Raw genomic sequence first — 19,364 nt, 5'->3', positions numbered from 1 at the left:
GAGGCCCAGTTATGCACATATTTGGTCAGGGGAAACACAAAAAGGCTGTAATTATTTATGTTATTAATAATAAAAGAAGCTGGGTTCAGTCCACATCCTGGGAATGCAAAAGCAGCACATGCTGTGAATTGTGATGCCTTAGTTACAGAACTATGTATAAAAATTTTAGCACAGTGATGTTATGATATATATATTGCTTCATAAGTGTAATGAAGAACATTGGTCACGTTGTCTGTCATTTAATAGGCCAAAGCCATTCACGTAAAGTTAAATAAGCCATCTGATAATGCCAGTACTACCACTCTTATTGAAGGATTTGTTCAGGAGATGACCATGATAGAATATAACCCATCATGGAAGAGTTGCATATGCAACATGGGCCATTAAAACAGTGGAAAGAACTTGCTTGGGAATTGCTTTCACAAGAACAAGGAAAAAGACCATAGAAATAGTTGGAAGTAAGAAGGACAGTCCAGGAATTACTAACAGATAATACCCAGCTGTGGAGACCAGGGACCCTAGGTCTTTGGGAGAACAAGAGAAGGATTCACCTGGGGCAAGCAAGGCAAAAGGCAAGCAAAAGCAAATCCTAGGTCAGAAAAAGAACTTAAGTGTGGTGTCCGTAGCTACTGAGAAGGAAGAACTCAGTCAGGACACAACATCAAGGAGAAGAAATATGGAGCCCCAAGCCTGAGAGAAAAGACAATGTCTGGTCAAGGGAGACCATGGCAAGAAATAGAGAGGCTCAACAATGGCTATGAAACCCAGAATCTAGAAAAGGACCTAACGATTCTGACCATAGCATAAATGCTTAAGCAGAAGCTTAAGAAGAATTTAGGAAGAAGGACATATCTTCCCAGTCCTCTGCTAACATTAACTGTGTTATACTCCTGAGAAATTAGCAGGTACAGCTTTCCACTGTAAGCACAGAAATTAAATGACATCCCAAGGCAAGTGTCTGACAATAGAGCAGGGATTCAGGAAACTCCTGGTTCTGTGTCCTGTTCAGTTCAACCAATTATTCACTTTCTCATGCAATTACTGCTGAGGGGAAAGAAAAAAAGTTTCAGCATTCAGTTAAATTTTGTTTCAAATACTGCATCTGCAATGTTGATGTTGTTAATGCTAATTAAATGGAATAGAGGAAGGCATGAATCTCTTGAAAATATATGAAGAAAAGAGATCAATGTTTGGCATCATCAATTCTATAGATTTTACATCAAACAAAATTATTCTGAAATAGAACTGATATAAACATTTTTTTCTTGTCTGGTCAGCACCCAAGTCTCAATTTTTTGTACACTTGGCTAATAAAGTGATGAGCATCCCATACTGCATAAAGACAGCCAGAGCATCTTTCAATAGACTTGAATGTCAATCTTTTACTCCAGAGAAGCATGTTCTTACATCTAAAACTACTACTCTTCTAGTTCATTTGGAAGCTGAGCTGCCTCTGTGGCTACTAAATTACTGTGGTCCAGACTTGCTCAGACATCTTGTCAAGAGCTTAACGGTTGAATAGAAAAAGTTCAGCAAAGAGCTAGGAATGCAAAACACCCTTGGTCTTCCATAGTTTTCTACCATTACAGTGGGGAATCTAATTTTATTCTATTCCAGGATAAAACTATTAGATATGAAGTCACTATTTCTTCTCTGTTCCTCCATATCACACTGCAAAGTGGGGACTTGTTATGATTTATTTGATAATGCCCCAAGCAGAACTGGAGAACAGGATTGTTCAGCACAGCCTTACTCCATGAACAGAAGTTCATGCTGCTGATTGGTCTTCTCTCCCCATTCCCACACCATAAAGCCACGCTTGCATTTAAAGTCAAATCAAATAATGTTACTCTTACAAAATCTGATTACTACTACAATAAAAGTAAACTAACAAAATCCATGTGGATACTAGGAACAGATCGCAAAATCTAACCTTAAAATTTCAGAAGACTAAGTTAGGTCAGTTTGTAAAAGAGAAAAAAAAAAAGCGAGCCAGTCTTGTAAACATCCGCTATATGTCACAGTCATCAGCCTCTCTGGACTCTTTTAACTGGTAGCTATGAAGTAAAAATAATCATAAAAAAAAAGAAAAAGATGACAGACGAATACATGTAAGTGTTACATGTGAAGGTAATAAAATTTTCTTAACGCTCGAAACCGTTGATGCTTAAAAATAGTGTTAAAGAATTCTCATTTTTACAAATTTAGTAAAGCATGGGTTTTTTCAAGAAAAAGTTACTGCAGCTCCTTTAAGGGGTCTAAAAGAGAAATCGTTACATACGGTGTATTTATGCAATAGTAAACCCCCCAGTTTTAACCAAAGCTCAAAATAACAGAAGCACAAGTTGAAGAAACTTCTATTTTGTTTACAAAGAAATCAAATGTACCCAAAGGAAGGATGGAGCTGGATATATGTGTGCCCCTCCTGTTACACTCCCTGCAGCACTGGCATGCTCTCCCACATCAGCCCCACAACGTTTCTGTGACCTAAAAGAATACTCTATTTCTGGACAATGTACGAAGCCTGGGAAATAAACACACTGGACTAATTCATCTCCAAACGGTCATTGATTAAGCATCTACACAAAACCCTGACTGATTTAAAAGTGATTGACAGTCCTACACAGGAACTTTGTATTGTTTTATTTGGTTTAAGAAATACTCTAGTAATGCATATTTTGTGCACAGCTGGTATTAGAAAGACAAATTAAAGGAGAACTGTTTTGCCCCAAACCCCACCTGTACCCACCAGTGGTATCATAGGGCCATAGACTGGTTTGGGTTGGAAGGGACCTTAAAGATCACCCAGTCCCACCCCCCTGCCAGGGGCAGGGACCTTCCACCAGCCCAGGCTGCTCCCAGCCCCGTCCAGCCTGGCCTTGAGCCCTGCCAGGGATGGGGCACCCACAGCTGCTCTCGGCAGCCTGGGCCAGCACCTCACCATCCTCACAGTGAAGAATTTCTTCATTTATCACATAACAAACAAACCAGCTGCAGTGATACAGTCGTAGAAAAGATGCTTACACATGTAAACAGTGAGCACACAAGAACAGCAACTGCACAAGAGTACCATGAGAACACAGCATCAGAAATTTTTTTCCTCAAGCTGCAGAGATCAGTTAAGTTGGAACTGTGTTTCTGTACCTATGCTTGCAATATTCCCAGAGAGGTACAAAACAAGTGTCTTTGAGCAAACTATATTTGCTCATATAAGAGTCCTTTTACAGTCCTGAGCGCTCTGAGAAGAAGATGACAGAAAAAATCAGAAAGAACACCTGAAAGAACAAGAAAAAATATTATTTTGGAGGACATGAAGAAACACTGAAAATTCTTAGGGTGATGTGTTTATTTCTGTTTTAAATCCAAAAGCATTACTATAGAATACCTTTTGCCCCACTAAGCTCAATGGGTGACAGTGTTGTACTGAAGTACAGCTATTTAGTCATCATGTTCAGGCCTGCAAAATGAGGACCTAAACCCTGTCTCTGGTCTGCATGTCTTAACTCCACTGTGTGCACACAGAGACAAGAAATTTCCAGAGGCTGCAACCAGAGACTGCAATTAGTTTCATTACCACTTGGAGAGCAATTGGAGGTAAGGGGCACAGAGGCTCTTTTGTGTATTCAGCACAACTAGGCTCACAGAGACACAATTTGGTGCAAGCTCTTTCAGTACTGTTTAATTCCCCCTACACAAAAGATTAGTTCTTGAAATTGGAGAATGGCCGGACTCCTGCTTTTGGGGAGTGACTTGAGTGGCAAGGAAAGTGGCTGATGAAGGTGACATTCCCTTGAAAAATGAATGAGTCTCGCCCTCTAATAGCAGAAAAAAACCCATACCATGCTGCTTATTTTGCTTTCCCAGCATCAGGGAGTATTCGATTTTATCAGCTTCCCAGAGACAATGCCAGACATCTTATTGGCCTCAGCTCTCAAAAGAGATGAAAACATATCCCGCTTCTGCACATTGTCCCATATCACCAAATACACTCAGCATCTTTGAGTAGCTCAGTCTCTCCACAACAGGAAATACGCTAAGAAGCGTTATCAACAGGAAAGAGGATCACAAGCTTTAAAGCATGATTAAACAGGATAACAGTTCCTCAAAGATACTAGATTACATGAATATTCATCACTGATTATGCCCAGCATAAACTCAGATTCACATCAATTGTAATGAAAAGGAGCCTAGCCAGTGACTGTCTACTTTTTCTTGAGACAGGAACTCAACCATCCTTACAAAAAGAAAACTCAATTATGAGCAAGAGGGTAAAGGAAAGATAGAAGAAAATGCAGGAAACCCTTGTAAGTTAAAAGTGGGATGCACATAGCAACCCTGGCAGATCTATTGGGCATGAACTGTGGTCACACTAAGTTTTCAAAATTGAACTAAACCATAACAATGACGACCAACACAACAAGGTCATTACTCACAAAAATAACTTCTTCAGAAATAGTTTCAGCAAGATGGTTTATAGACTTCATTTTCCTAAGTGGTTTCTTTACCACTATGCCCCCCAAAAAACTGTCTCCTTTCAGATATCTGTCTGCACTTCCCCAATCTTTCACAGTTCATTAAACATTGTTGCAATGCAAAATCTTATTTGCAGTTCTTTAATTGTCATGTAATTCTAATTTAACTCATTATCCTGCTGAATATAATTTTTATTTTATTTTCAAAATATTCTAGGATTCTAAGTGGGGGGAAGAAAAAGCAAGTGGCTAATGACTCCCACAAGCTTATGTTACTTAGGCATAACTTGAACTCACGGCTGACGTCATGAACCCCAGACTTTGTGGTTCAAGCAGTTGCTTGCTCTGTGACTCTAGAGAAGTGAAAGATACTGTTTTGCTTTCTGTGTCTTTGAAACAAATATTTCCTTTACTTTTATTTTATCCCTGGAGGTTTGAAGGGACTCACCATTCAGTGTCAAACTTTGCTACAATTACTCATGCTCTAATTCGACTCCCAAAGCAGTCAAAAAACTAGCAATGAGTGCATCTGGTTTAGGATCCAGAACCTGAAGGTACACTAGACAGGAGCTTGGAGCTACAGGAGATGTATGGGTGTGATTGTTGACACACCTATATTTGACATGCACAGTTGTGAGTTGGTGTGAGACTCTTAGCATAGACTTTGAGCAGGACAAGGAAGTGGAGCCAGAGTCACTGAGCTCATCCTCAGCATTGATTGAATAGACTGTATAGACGGCAAAGAACATTCATCATCTTGGTTACTTTTATATTTCGCTGTTCAGTGCTTGTATTTTATTCTTCAAATAAATTTTCACTATAATACTCTTTTGGCATCATATAAACAGCTTCACATTTGCTGATACATTTTAAGAAATGGCATCAAAGTGTACAGACAGATTCATGGGAAAAGGGCACCACAGTTCTGACTTGTAAATTTTTATGTTCTAACGGTCAGAAGAAATGAATTGTCTCCAATCATATTTGAAGTGCAATCCACTAAACTGTTGTTATTGCAGCTACTGTGGATTTTATATTGACAAAATACTGTGTAGATACAGTTCCAGTCAGAGACAAAGAGAACTCCTGTAGAAATTAAAATCTATATAGGAATGAATATTGTAATGGCAACATTACTCATTTACATTGCTCTACTGAGCTCCACTGGCAAATTCCTGCAATAAACTTACTGTAGCTGATGTCAATAGGCTTTGAGTATATTGAGACTGTTACATGTGTCGTTTTCTGCTTAGGAATAAAACTAGTTCATGTTTATAGTAAATGTACAGCTATAATAAAAATATTGATTGATTTTGTTTATCTCTCCAAATGGAAATGTACTGCATGATTTTCTAAGCTTGCCATAACTGCTGGGAGAGTGACCATTTCTACAGGCAGAGATGCTGTTAGTACATAATTACATCAAAATGTCCTTTTATTACATCACAACATTGTTGATGATTCTGTGTCACTGCTGCTCAGAGTTATCACACAGAGATGTTCCACTGTGATAGGTAAAACTGCAAAGCAATGCCAGGCCATCACTATTACTTCCTCATCATTTCACTAATTTAATTTCATTCAGTAGTGCCTCTATTTCTTCTTACCAGATAAGAGAAAGGAGGAATAGCATTTCTCTGTCCCTCTCCTGACTGCAGGAGGGAGTCTCTTCAGAAGATCTGCTGTATTCCTCAATCTTTCACCCAAACAATTTCTATTTATCACAGAGGCATACATTTGCAAGCACCACAGAGAGCATGACATGCTCTCTCTTCCTGAATTCAGTTGCAAAGGGAGCTGCGAGCAGATCCAGGTAGGCTGAGAAAGCTATAAATGAGAGGGTGAAGTCCCTCTACATGAGATGCGAGTCACAGGCAACCCCAAGGTCCTACTGAATTCTGTAGGACTTCTCTGTACAAATAAAAATGGCTTCACAGCCTTGGGCATGCTCATTTGAGCACGGTGAAGTCACTGGACAAATTCAAGGCAGATTTACTATGAGGAAGAGGACAAGAAGCCAGTAGCTGCCCCACACACTGTTAGGTCTGGAGTGGCCAGGCAGTTGAGCAGCCGTTCCCCATCTTCCCCTGCTACATCAGAGCTGAACTCACTTATGAGGAGCTAAAACATTCAAAGGAGTGAGAGTAATTCACCACAGTGGGTCAAGGTTTGATTTCATTTACACCCATGGTACCTCTGTCATTTTGATGAGCTTCCAAGGACTTAAATGAGAGCAAAATCGCATCCAGTACGCTTCTTCCAATGGTCTCCTTACACCCCTATTTTCTGCACTTTTGTGTGAGCAGTGCACTGTTACTTAGATGTGAGTAACAGCAACAATCAGGAATGGTTTGCAGTATCAGTAAGTGCATACAAAATGAATATGGACTTTTAATCTTTACCACATCCTACACCTTAAGTGTAAAATTAGGAGCTCTAAGAAGTTGAATTTACTGCTACAATAGCCTTATGAATATTTGTCTCATGATGAGCGTTATTTAGACATAAAAGCACTACTGAAGAGTTTCAGAAAGAGATGTTGCAATCTGAACTCCTGATAGCTCCCATTGCTACAAAGAGGTAGTGACAGGTAAAAAGCATGAGAAAGAGGTAATCATGAGGTGATTTTCAATCCAAGTATGCTTTAAAAGAAGGAGGTTTACCCCAAACCAAAAATTCAGCAGCAGCTTATAGAAACCAGACTTTCAGTCCACTGACTTCAAAGCTACCCTTGCAAACCCTCTCAGAGACATTCAGTCACAAACAAGCAACCTAATGGAATGAACTAAGGAAAGCTGCAGAACAATTAATATCAGAACTCCTCTGACACCAAAAGAACAAAGATCTAAGTGAAAAGAGACACACTGTGACTTTGACTTCCCCAGTTATTACTCTCCTGGAGTCAAAGATCCCCAAATCCTGCCAAGACCGAATACCTGCAACTCACATTCTAGTGAAGACAATACCAGGTATAAACTGTATTTTTTTTCAAAGTGGTATGATCTTAAAAATCAGTGAGGAACACAGCACATAAACAACCAACCAGTCCCAAAAGCTATGACCACAGAAGTAGAAATATAAGACGAAAACATACACTGTCATGCCCCTCTCCTCCCCATTGAAACATTGAGGATATGAATGGTTTGGAACAAAGTGGTGACCTATAGACAATAGCAGATGAGGATGGATGAAGAAGCAACTAATTGGAGTACAAATACTTACATTAAGAAGACATCACAATGAGACTGCACAAGAGGAACACCAGTATCCTGATCAAGAGATATAATGGGAGACAATAAGCAGGAATATGTCAATAGAGGGCAGAATTAGAGGATTGCTGCAAGAGAGAATGCAAAGATTTTTTTTCACTCTCAGTATTTACAAGAACTCACCCAAAAAACATCAACATGCCAAACTGTGATATCACCAATGCAGCATATTTCAAAATATTGATGAGACACGAAGGCACCAAACTTCCAGATCATCTAAATAAATTCTCTTAGAACCTGTACATCAGTCAAAAAACCAGCAATCTAAGATACAAATTAAATGATACAGATGTTTAGGCTGAAAATAGAATCAAGAAGGATTGCTCTCTCTTGCAATAGGTTTTTCTTTCAACAGTTCTGCTAAAATGCAAATGAAAAAAAGCCACCAGTGTAGATGATACAGGTGTAGATGTAGGTGATGTTATCAAAACAGAAACTGGCAGTAAGAGATATGCAGCTGTTACACAGTATATAGCAATATGAGAAAGAGCAGTATTACACCAGTCTGAATTCAAGTCCTAAGGGTTAAAATCAAGGTCTACAATAATAACTGACTTCTCTGGCATGGTAAGTTTCAGAGCTGCATTTGATGACATTGATTGACACGTGATGAAAAATGCCATTAGCACTCACTCAGAAAGCTCTACTCACTAAGACTGATAAAATCTGATATGAACAAAGCATCTTTAATAAAAACACTCAAAACCAAAACCTGGGGTGTCCCTGAATCTCCGGCTGAATTGCCTTTAAAAAAGGCAATTGCCTTTAACAAAGGTGAGAACTTTTAACAAAAGCTCTTACCACATTTTGGTAGAATAAAAGACTGAAGATGGCAAAATTTTATGAAACGCAGCGCTATCAGCAATTGTAACACATATTTACAAATTGGAAACCACAGCCCTTCAAACAGGCAAGACAAAAATACATGCTAAAATGGAAGTTTGCTTCTTTCAAAGATTGGTGGTGCAAAAGCATAATGATATATTGGAATATATAATGATCTATCGTTGTTGTGAAGACATTGCCCGTGTCCTGCTAGAGAAACAAGTGAAAAGCAGACATCAATGCTCTTGGGAAACCATACTAGCTATTCTTTAATGCTAAACCAAGCCCAAATTATTCTTTCCAAAGGAGCAAACCACAACTAAGGGAAACAGAAGGTGACGAAGGCTTACGATAAGGTTTTCATTGTGTCTTTTGATTCCACTTAATCACTGGCAATTTCACCACATCTCCTTAAGTACAGGTGTAAAATCAAATTTAGCTCCAAATTACTAGGTAGCCAGTACCAGCGATTTCATTGAGCATGAGTCATAGCATGCCTTGAACAGGTTATTATTCTTGTATTTAAAAAAGAATCAGCAGTCTTAAGTTTTTGTTGCCTTACATCAAGCATATTTACTTACACCAGGGTAGAGAGAAGGCCATGTGGCTTTACACCCAGCATTAAGGTTTAACATCCATTCACTGCTGGGTAAACATCTATGCCAGGTTCAGTGCAACAGAAAATCAGCTCAATGACTCCATAGCTGCCAAAGTACCAAAGTCAACGATTTGACTCTTTCCAGAAAAAGCAGATATTTCACCCAACAGCAGACTGCACCAGTACCTAATTCCCTGAAACTCCACTGTTTCCTTGGCAGTGCAGGGCTCAGAACTCTGCTGGAGAATCTCCCACCTGCTCCTGCTGTTACCACTTCCCTGCCACACCGACAGTCAGTAAGCTGATGCTGACTGCTCCCATGATATATTACTCTGTAAAAGTTTGGAAAGGATTGGAAACCCAAAAGTTTTGAGAAGTCATCCTTGGCTCATGCCTTCTCAAAGCAGAAAGCTGGGAGGCCCTGGAAGCAGAGGTATGTTGAGGAGGCAACCTGATCTCCATGCGTGTTTTGTGCACTGGCTGGCTCTTCCCTGCAGCAAGAAATGGAATGACATACACCTATAAATTTAAACCCAAATAAAGAGATTAAGGTATTTCTGTTTGCTTACTTTAACATCTGAGAATAAGTGTCTAACTACCTGAGGGCATGTATGCGATACTGAAAGGTGTTTCATTTAATTTCATCCTTCCACTTCTCTTGGTATGCACACATACATCCAGGGCCTGACCAACCCTGTGAAGTCCTGACATTGTAATATGGTCATTTAACCACAGCCCCTGCCCTACCATGAGTAGAAAATCTGAAATACATTTCCCCAGTGCATGGTTTGACTGTTTCATTGGCTTTGAGATAAGCAATCTATCTCTCCAGGCAAGGCTGACACGGTGCCTCATGAGCATGGTTTCTGTTTAATGTTCTCACTCACCAGCAGCCCCTTGGTGGCCTGACATTAACTTAAGAAGAAGCAGGAACAGGACAGAAAAATTTTCGAGTCTGCAATCAACGTCTAGCATTTAAGACTGGAAGGAGCCAACTCCTACTCATGCTTGTGCAGCCAGGACACAAGTAGTAGAGCCTTGGGGAGGGGAAAAAGAGAAATATGAAACCTCCACAGGCAGAAAAACTGCATGGACATCCTCATCCCATTCATGGGGTGGGGTAGGAAACTGAGGAACAACTTCAAACAAATTGCGAGATAACTGGGGTTTTCTTACCATCATGTTAAAGGTAGAAGGTAACACATTTGCAAAATTCCATTTAAAAATTCCATCCCTGTGTCCAAGTTTCATTTTCTGCATCTCCTCATTATGTAGTGAGGCAGACAGACAACAAATCCTCTGAGTAAATTGTCACTGCTAATACTGACACAAGTTGGGGATCCAGCTTAAACACTGATACCCTTCCCCAGCTTCTACTACAGTAATGCTGTATCTTTGGTGCTGCATGTCCAAGTTCCCAATACATTAAGCAGTACCCTTAAGCAATACTACACTATAGAGATTGCATTCCACCATCTTTAACATCAGCTCCAGGCTGCCAAGGAACCCATTCTCTAGAAGTAAATTCATATTCCTTCAACCTTTCTCTGTCCATGTTTATGAAAGCCATTAATTTCAGCCATTCACCTTCTCATATTTTATAAAAATCAGTACAAATCCTGGCAAAAGGGAAATCTGGTTAGAGCCCAAGAGAAAAAGACAGAACAAAAGATCAGAAGAGAGGAAAAAAGAAACAATATGTATTTGCAAATAAAGAATTGTCCTACGAACTGATGCAAAACGCTCCTGTCAGGCTGACTCCTCTTTTAACTCAGTATGTAAGGCCTTGGGACTCTCATTTGAGTTATCGACATATGATCACATTGGACAATTCACAGTACTAGTTAGCTACACAGACTTTTCTGTTGTAATTCCACAAACTTCAAAACCTTCTTTACAGATTATTCAACAAAAAGGATTGCTTAACTTTTCCTAAATTACAGTAAAAAAAGTTTATTAAAGGAATTCAATTATGCTGTTTGATAGCTGTGGGTACACAAGCTTGGCCATCTGGTAATCCCACTGTGAAAAGCAATCCAAACCCTTCTCTGTCTTCTCTAAGGCTCAGACATGCCCCATCAGTCAGATGAAGGCTTTCCAGATACATGCTGCTCAGTATCACGTTCACAGTTCATACAACAGCAAGCCCCAAATCCTGCCCCAGAGATAAGTAGATACTTGGTTCAAGATGCTTTGTTCTAGCTGTCAAGCAGAGAAAACCACTTCAGCTGTCAAATAACTGTTCATGTGCTGGCAGGGAAGGATTCACAGCAGATACATTTTTTTAATTATTTTAATACAGAAAAAATGGAGATAACTGTGTGTTGTACACCATCCTCACCCCTTATTTTTAAAAGGAAAGCAAGTCTCTAGAACGTGTTTCAGCTTCCCATAAAGACCACATACTACTGACACCTTGCTCATGGCTTCCCATTAGTAGAGGCAATGCACACTAGTAACTGTCTAAAGTTCACAGCAGTTCTCTCACCTCTTTTTCATTGAATGGTAACTTCTGCCTTCATCCTCTGTTTTCCAGATAAACCACCAGTGTCTTCCACAATTGTTTAGTCTCCTGTGGTCTGTTCATATATCCTTCTACCTCAGGACTTGCATTTGCTTCTGAACATGACTGCTTGGCTATCGGTTGGGTGGTAGTGTCCCCAAGGCTGTAGAAAGCTTTCTTGCATGGCAGAGCAATCAGTGACTTCTCTGAAGTTAAATTCCACATCCAGAGTCACTGTGGGTGCCATCACTCCCAGCTCTGTGCAGCCTGTGAGCCCAGGCTTAGTCAAGATGAGCAAAGACAGTACAAACATAGTCAGATTGTCTAATCTGTGACCTTTGGGGGTAGCAGTGTTAGTAATAAAATGCCTGCAACCACACTTCTGTAACTTAAAAAACCTAATGATTTTAATTAACCCATTGTTACTGGGGGAGGGAAGTAGCTTTCTCTGCCTGACTGCTGAATGCTGTCCCTCTTTTCCTGACTGCTGCATGCAGGGGTAGGTACAAAGGGAAATGAAACAAGGCAGAAAAGCTGTCCCCAGGTTTTGGCTGCAGTTCTTTCAATTACTGGAGGCAAATCACTGAAAAGGTTTAATCCTGTGGCACCAGCCTCAGTGTAGGTAGAAGCAAAGAGAACTTTGGCATGTATACAGTTCAAAGGGTGGAAGCATGCAGTGGATTCCCACTCGGATGCCTTGAAGGAGAGAAAAATACCCTTTCAGTTCATCTACTTTCTGAAATCCATGCTGTGAACCCAGCAGCAAAACCTGACTTTCATAATACGTACAAAATTTTAAAAGCAAATGACTTCTCTAAAAAAAATATTGTATGCAGGACCAGCATAACTGGATGATGTTATTTATAACACTGATACCACTTCAGTTGCTTTGTTTCATTTCATTCAAAAGACGTTGTCTCTGTGGAAGGAAAACAAGCAAGCTAGCAAGCTATTTTTGCCGTAGAGATGATATCTGACAACGATGACTTTTCAATTATTTGTGCGAGTGTGGTGCTTCACAGGTGATGACAAAAGTCCAATCTCTGGGATATAGTCTTCTCTACCCCTCCTCAAAACACAGTCTTACGACACACAACTACTATGCTAAAATCACATAGAAAAAATGGTGGTTTATTTCCAGGATTCTTTTATCACAGGGGGGCACAGGGGGACTGGGGGGACTGGGACAGGATGGGAAGGGGGGCACACAACACCACAAAAAACCCAAAAGCAAAGAAACTCGGTAGCTTTGATGTATGAGGATGCTGTCTCTCCCAACTCCACTACACAGGCTGTGGGGTTTCTTCTCCAGTAACTCTAAGCCTGTAGCAGTTCAGATCCCAAAAATGCAGACCGAACCTAATTTTCCTTAAAAATTTCGATGGGAACCATAGCTATTTACGAACGGCTTCAACAGCCCAGCTGTATGCGCAGCCAGAGGCAGGGCATTTGGGGCAGTGCTGCTAGCTGGCCTGTCCTGTCCTCACAGGCAGAGCTGGGGTGGCCAGTCCCGCAGGCTGATGGTGCCACTGTCACCCTTCCTCTAGCAGCTTGTCGCCGGGTCTTTTCATTTGTTTCCTCTGAACGATACAGGACTTATCGCCAAAGCCATGACAGGTCCTGAATGTTAGTTGTACTTCTAGTGAAGAAGAAATTACACTGGTGGCTTAGTACATGTGCAATCCCTATACACAGACTAATAAAACCCACAGCCACTATGGAGTCACTGTGTCTTCGACCTGTTCTACCAAAGAACTCTGTTGGGTCCCCGTGCCCGGGCGCTGGCGGGGGCCGGGTGCCGGTGCCGCGGGCAGCTCCCCCCGGCCGGCAGAGCCGCTGCCCCCCGGCTCCAGGCCGGGCCCGCCGCTGGCCGAGGCCGAGCCCCGCAGCCGCGGGGGCAGCGCCGCGGGGAGAAGGGGCTGAGAAGGGGAAAAACCCCCGCGGGGGGGAACAGCGGCGGCAGCGAGGGGGGCCGGGAGGGGCGAGCAGCAGCCCCGCAGCCCCCCGGGGCAGGGCCGGGCCGGGCCGGGCCGGAGGAGGCCGGGGGGGCTCCGGGCGCCGCAGCAGAGGCTCCCCGGCAGCCCGCGGGGAAGGGCCGGGCAGGGCAGGGCAGGGCAGCCCCCGGCGGGGCAGGCTGTGCCCCTCAGCCCACGGAGCCCGCGGGGGAGCAGCTCCCCCCCGCAGCCCGGGGCAGGGGGTGCCCGCGGGGGGCTGTGACCCGCGGGGGCCGCGCTGGAGCCGGCTCCGGGCAGGGCCCGTGGCCCCGCGGGGAGGAGCCCGGGCCGGGGCCGGGCTGCGGGCAGGGCCGGTGCCCCCGGGGGGGCTGGAGCCGGCTGGGCCTGAGGGGCTGCGCCCCGCGGGGGGCCCCGCGCTGGGGCCGGGCAGGGGGTGAGGACCCTCCCCCGGCGGGGCAGCAGCGGCCGGGACAGCGGGGGCGGCACCGGCCGCGGCCCCGGGACAGCCCCGGCCCGGCTGGGACACCCGCGCCCGTCTGCTCAGCCGAGCACAAGGGCTTCTTCGCTAAACGTTCCCCCCCCGGTGACGACCATTGATAGGCATCTGTCCTAGGTCTGTATTTTCGTAAATTACTGTGAAACTGGTTCTGAAGCCAAACTAAAGTTGCCAAAGTACATTATCTGTATTCACACGTATCATTAATAAATGCAGATTCAAGGAAGAATCCTAAAATCTTATAATATAGGTTATATTAAAAAGAAGAAATTAGGAGGTACATTACTTAAGGTACCTGAAGTGTTGATTCTCATGAAAGCTAGAATGACCTTAGCTGAAAGATCAGGATGATTAGAGAGTATGTTTGTTTTTACTTTCCAGAAAGTTGAGTATTTTAAAGTACAAAAGCATAATACTACAGCAGTAGATTAGAATATTGAAAATAAAACAGTGCTCAAAATATTGATAATAATAGTACCAATTGTAGTAGGAACCAAATCTGTCTAGAGTGTTACAATCTCACATCCAGCCACAGCACAGATGGGGTGAAAAAAGACTGACCCTTATCCGGAATTCAGTTGCCAGTTATTCCATTTCACAATCTCATTTAGGAGGGCAAAGTGCCTGAAAAAGCATTTGTTATCTTTACGGAAGTTACTTTGCAGAAAGGTACCATCTCCTGTTCCTTTTGGAAGGATGTAATATGTTAAACCACTTGCAAAATGAAAAAACACGGGGATAACCATCTGTTTCTTGCAAAAGACACAAAAAAATCATTTGTACATAATGAACCTGGAACTTTTTCATCAGCTTGTCCTAATAAGCAAAATACATTTCAGATTTCATCCACAGTATGAACAAAACATCACAGGCAGAAGAAAAAAGTTATATATCCTGTAACTCTTCTTCCCCAGAAGATAGCATCTTATTCAGCCACTACTTAGGACCTTCCTTTTTGCTGCATGGTACGTAGCATAGACTGATGCTCCATCTTTCCACAAGAACACAAACAAATAAAGAAGTAAACAAGAGCTGCAGACACCAGTACCGATGCACACATCGCTGAAGTGTGATGCTTGAATCCAGTTTAAACACCTTAACTGTAGTTCACAGACTCCTCTTAGTGATAGGCAGAGTGAGAACCTTCCCATAGCAGACCTCGGTTCAGAGAGGGAAAGATTTTGTTTACCCTGAGATTTGTTAAGAAACCTGATTAAGGCAACCTACCTTTAGAAACTTAATGAAAAGTCCAAGTTAAAAAAACACACCCTGCTGTTATCCAGTGTCTGTTCTACTGTAAACTGTCCTCTAGAGCTGAGTGTCTTCTTCCAAAGGGACCTTATAGCAGCTATGGTCCTAACTTGGGCTTCTTGATTTACTTGAAGATGGTCCGAAGAATCCAGGAAAGTCTAAACCCATCTTGAATTATGTACTGGAAAACACCAAGTTTTCAAACAGAATCAGAAATTCAGTCTGCAGTTCTGTGCTTGTAGAGAAAGTGTAGCAAGCGTAAAATGAGCTCAAAATATGATGAAACTAATACTTTTCTTCAATAGATTTGTTCCTAGCAGTCAGACTGAGCTGCTGGGTAAAAATGGTTGCCATTGCTAACATTGCTGAACCCACCCGGGCTGGGACAGTGAGCTGCCTTTTGTCCTCAAAGGAGTAAAAGTTAAGTTCTAACTCATCAAATCTCTTTCATTGGTAATGCAGAAGGGATTGAGAGTTCAAACTGAATTTCAGAATTGAAGTTGAATTTACAGAGTCAAAAGGTAGTATGCCTTAAACTGTAAACCAGAGGGTAAAAAAAAGAAGAGAAAAAGAATAAAGCTGATAGAGGTGGTCTGAGCACCATTTTAGGCTGAATAGTAAAGATTTTTCACAAGTCTGGGCTAGGGAAAAAAAACCTTAATTGATTTGTTTTGGTTTTGTTGGATTTTTTTTTTTTTTACGTAAAATTTTAATGTTTAAAACAATTCTGGGAGAAAAATAGCGAAAAACAACAGCAGAGAGTTAAGATAGTGAACTACAGATCAACTTTATGAAATACAGGTAATTCTATGTCTTACTGCTGAGTAGTCCTAAATTCTTTAATACAGGCATTGCAATGCATGTGTCAACTTCTTACTTAAAACAGTAGTATTATATGCAAAAGTTTTCCTTCTCTTAAGTTCCCCACACTCTGGATGGTACTTTTGAGACCAAAAGCATTCTTTCCCTTTCTTTACACCCTCTTATAAAGAAAATCAGAGCTGGAAAGGGGTTTGAAAGAAAACCAGACCTAATTGCATATCTGTTACAAGGTCTGAGTCATAGCAGCAATTAGTCCAACAGGAGCTGCCTTTTAGCCTAGCCTACAGCTACCAATTTAAACAATACACTATTTAGAATGTTGCTTACCTTATAAATGCAGTGTAACTACTTATTCTAAGGAAGATTCAATCTGGCATAAATACTAGGTACATAAGCAAAATCATGTATTAAACTTCTTACTGATATTTGTCATTCCTAAGTCTGTTGTGTGCTGTTGATGGTTATCACTACTGATTTACTTACCTAGCTAAAACATCTTGTATGAATTACGATGTAAACCCTTAAAACTAAGCTTCACAACATTATACAAACTAAAAAGTGGAGCGAATCACTAAGGGATTTTTATTCTTGAAAAGGAAGAAACTTGTGGTCTTCAAAAGGTAGAAAAAAGTGACTGCACAAAATAGGGTCATGGAGTATCACCATATTATTCAGCGATTCCAGAGCAGACATGCTCCGTTTGCAAAGAGGAATATCACTTTCCATGTGCCTCTGCACCTGACTTGGACCTCTGAGACATAATTGCATCAATAAATGTCCTGCTGGCTGCCTCAGGTCTTCAGTGCAACACCAGAGCAATCCCACAAACTTCCATTTATGCCTCTGTGATATCTCCAGCTCCCCGTTGTCTTCAGTGGGAACTTATGACAGGAAACAATTCTGTTGACAATGTGCAAAATGGTACAGAGGTGTCCCTTCACTCTCATTTAGCCGTGTTGGCTCAGGAGGTCTAACAGCAAAAAGCAGTGAATAATGGATTTTCAATGCTGAAGCGAGGAGCTGTGACTCAGAACATATCAAAGCAACAGCTTTCTTGAGTTAGAAGGTATCATTCCCACTGAGTCAATTTTGCTTATAAATCCTCACTGCTCCTGTCTTCTGGATTAGAAATGTGGAATTACACACACACTCCATAACAATTAGGCATGTTTGCATGAATAACCGTCATGAATAAACCTGAAATCACACACATTTGAGACAGAAAGAACTTGAACAATCCCCTCTGCTGAGAAGATATAGTCAGTTCTGAATACAGCATGAAGCTACCTTGTCTCTTCTGGTTGTATTATGGTTACATGTGAAATTAGGATGAAGCAGTATATATCTACAATTGGTGATGTAATAATTATAATCCAAATAACAAAAAGTAGAAAGATTGTTACAGTAATATTCATGGCTTAAATCAGCATTTTGTTCTTTCTAATGAAGAATGCAAAATAGCATGGAACCGAATTAATAAAAATTACCTATTAGAGGGACTTTGGCAATTTTCTGACAGGTATAGGCTAGGAACTGAAACCCGAGAGCAGTAGGGCAATAAAGCAGATTTAATTTATATTTCTGTCTTCTTGCTCCTAGGCTACTCAAAGTGCTGGAAAGAGCCTGGTGTAACTAATAGGCTTGGGCTTTGTAGCATAGAACGGCCACCCAGTGCTATTGGAAATCTTTGCAGGGCTGTGGGTTGTTTTCCCACAGAGTTTGCAGTTGTCTTCTACAAAGGCTTTCGCAAGGATATGTTCTTAAAGCTGGAAAAAAAGCCTGGAGGGCTCTGTAACATCTGTGGCATTTTTATGCGCTGTGAAGTAGATACAGAGAGGATGAGTATTTCACCCAAGTAGTCACTAAAAGATATTTTAATCCTACGTTAAGTTATTGTTAATGTTTGTAGAGCATTTCTTTCCTTACCTATAGACAAAGTGCATCTTGAATTCTCTATGAAGAACTTATTTTAATTTCATGAACATTTCTTCATAAATTTATAAATACCTAGGATTCAGACTTGAGAAACTATTGGCATTTTTCCCATTGAGTGGAAATTAAGCTCTTATTGCTAGAGGTTCCCAACTTTATTTCTACTGGAGCTTATCTACCAAATGGGTTAGCAGGGAGAGATCTTTATCTCTCTCCACAGACAATTACTATCAACATTTTCTAGAGCTGATCTGTATAGTTCATTATTCACCGTAACAGTTTGAGGCTTTGCATTCCATCCAGGTTGTTTCTTCTTCTTCCAGACAAATAATAAGCATTTTCTAATACTGTAATTTCTTGCAGCAAGTACATTAATGCATTTTCATAGCCCATCTCAACCATCTGCGTGGATGAATACTGCCTCCAAATAAAACTCTCCAACTGAAAAGGCTCACAGCTGTTGTCTGTATTCACCACTTGGGTTTCATTTTTACATGGCATATTTTTTCTGGTAAGCTACCATCTGAAAGGTGTTTTTGCTGATAAAAGGTGATAGAAGGCGTCCTGGGATTAGATCACTACAGAAAAAAAAGAAATAATTACTGCTGGGCTATGTAAGGATACAGACCTTGCTGACAGAAGCAGGTCCATGAAAGGTAATGTAAGACCTACAAAAACATGTAATTACTTGATGAAAGGTTTCTGTTTACTCTAATTCTCAACACTGACTGATCGTAACATTCTTTTCTGTTAATAGAAATATTACATAAATTACCGCTACTAACACTGACATTAAGAACAGAGGCGATTCATTTGAAACTACAAGGATCAGTACAGTTCTAGTTCTCTTCTTGGGAAAGCCCTTTTCTGATGTAGAAGATTAAGTCAAAGTAACCCTAGTGATTTCATGAGGAAGCAGCAAATGAATTGAAACACAAGCTCCAAGTATTACATCTCCCAGTTCAGCACTTTGGCCTCTTCTGATATACATTGGGTGAGTGTGCACAACCAGTGGCACACACGGGTTTTAAAAGCTTCCAGTGACACTCAACATTACGGAAGACCTCTAGAAGATTTAGGGGGATGCAAGATAATAATTTTTACAAGTATTATTTTTTTACATGTAATGTAAAAACTATTTAATCCCCACACCTGTTGCTATTTTTGCAGAACAGGATTTTGCACTTTTGTGTTTTAAATCTTTTCAGTTTTCTGTTTCCACCACGAATGTTTTCCAGCCA

At 41.2% G+C, this 19,364-nt stretch overlaps 1 protein-coding gene across 12 annotated transcripts in view; it reads right to left on the bottom strand.

Annotated features, from left to right (window-relative positions):
* The window catches only part of DLG2 (discs large MAGUK scaffold protein 2), a 1,040,391-nt gene that overhangs the window by 742,225 nt on the left and 278,802 nt on the right, over positions 1-19,364 (bottom strand). The window lies entirely within an intron of this gene.

Source organism: Falco biarmicus, chromosome 2 (genome assembly GCF_023638135.1).
Source record: "Falco biarmicus isolate bFalBia1 chromosome 2, bFalBia1.pri, whole genome shotgun sequence".
Classification (NCBI taxonomy): Eukaryota; Metazoa; Chordata; class Aves; order Falconiformes; family Falconidae; genus Falco; species Falco biarmicus.
Note: the sequence above shows the minus strand (reverse complement) of the source record. Positions and strands in the feature narration are given on the sequence as shown.